Here is a 1,925-nt window from a genome sequence, read left to right as displayed (position 1 = left end):
TATACCCTCTCCTCCATCTACCCCCCCCCTGTACCCCATCCCCCAACTACCCCACCCCCTGTACCCCTCCTCCATCTACTCCATCCTCTCCTATATACCCTCTCCTCTCCTATATACCCTCTCCTCCATCTACCCCCCCCCCTGTACCCCATCCCCCAACTACCCCACCCCCCTGTACCCCTCCTCCATCTACTCCATCCTCTCCTATATACCCCATCCTCTACTATATACCCCTCCTGCATCTACCCCCCCCCCCCTGTACTCCTTCATCTCCTATAAACTCCATCCTCTCCTATATACCCTCTCCTCTACTATATACCCCTCCTTCAACTACCCCATCCCCCTGTACCCCTCCTCCATCTACTCCATCCTCTCCTATATACCCCATCCTCTCCTATATACCCCTCCTCCAACTACCCCATCCCCCTGTACCCTCTCCTCCATCTACCCCATCCCCTCTGTACTCCATCCTCTCCTATATACCCCTCCTTCAACTACCCCATCCCCCTGTACCCCTCCTCCATCTACTCCATCCTCTCCTATATACCCCATCCTCTCCTATATACCCCTCCTCCAACTACCCCATCCCCCTGTACCCCTCCTCCATCTACTCCATCCTCTCCTATATACCCTCTCCTCCATCTACCCCATTTCGCTGTACCCCCTCCTCTATCTACCCCATCCCGCTGTACCCCCTCCTCTATCTACCCCATCCCGCTGTACCCCCTCCTCTATCTACCCCATCCCGCTGTACCCCCTTCTCTATGTACTCCATCCTGCTTTACCCCCTCCATCTACCCCATCCTCCTGTACCCTCTTCTTCATCTACCCCATCCTCTCCTATATACCCTCTTCTCCATCTACTCCATCTCCCTGTACCCCCTTCTCCATCTACCCCATCCCCCTGTACCCCCCTTCTTCAGCTATTTTATTCCCCTGTACCCCCTCCTCCAGCTACCCCAACCTCTCATATATACCCCATTCTCCATCTACTCCAAACCCCTGTATCCCCTCCTTCATCTATTCCATCCCCCTGTACCCCCTCCTCCATCTACTCCATCCCCCTGCCTCCCCATCTACTTTTTCCCCTGTACCCCTTCCTCATGTACACCCTCCTCCATCTACTCCATCCCCCTGTACCACTGAATGGAGGCCAGTGGAGGGATTGGAAGAGAGGGATGGAGGACACTGAATGGAGGCCAGTGGAGGGATTGGCAGAGAGGGATGGAGGACACTGAGTGGAGACCAGTGGAGGGATTGGCAGAGGGGGGTGGAGGACACTGAATGGAGGCCAGTGGAGGGATTGGCAGAGAGGGGTGGAGGACAATGAATGGAGGCCAGTGGAGGGATTGGCAGAGAGGGATGGAGGACACTGAGTGGAGGCTAGTGGAGGGATTGGCAGAGAGGGGTGGAGGACACTGAATGGAGACCAGTGGAGGGATTGGCAGAGAGGGGTGGCAGCAGGGGTGTATTTACCACAAGGCAAACAAGGCATTTGCCTAGGGCGGCACTTTTCAGGGGGGCAGCACCGTTCCTGGAAGAAGGGACAGAAAAGGGTACACATGCGGCACGGGGACCAGGTAGGATCTGAGAGAGGCTGCGGGCTGCTTAATGGTGTATGTAGAGACCGACTCTAGTTCCCAGGGATGTCCAGAGCTGTGAAGGTGAGTGTCTTTCTCTTGCCAGGAAGGCAGGGGTGATGAGTGTTAGAGGAAGGGTCTCTTGGGTGGGTAGGCGGGGGGGGGGGGCAGGGGTGTTGTTGGCCAATGTCAGGCTCTCTCTACGGGGGGGGGGGGGGGGGGGGAAGGGGGTGGTGGTATTGGTCAGTTTCAGGCTCTCTCTGCGGGTGAGGGGGGCTGATGTTTGTGTTGCCTAGAGCAGCACGAAACCTAAATACACCGCTGGGTGGCAGATATGGAACGGTT

Source organism: Staurois parvus, unplaced genomic scaffold, assembly GCF_062004578.1.
Source record: "Staurois parvus isolate SC_StPar_1 unplaced genomic scaffold, SC_StPar_1.0 ptg002937l, whole genome shotgun sequence".
In the NCBI taxonomy this organism is placed as follows: domain Eukaryota; kingdom Metazoa; phylum Chordata; class Amphibia; order Anura; family Ranidae; genus Staurois; species Staurois parvus.
This window is presented reverse-complemented; position numbering follows the sequence as displayed.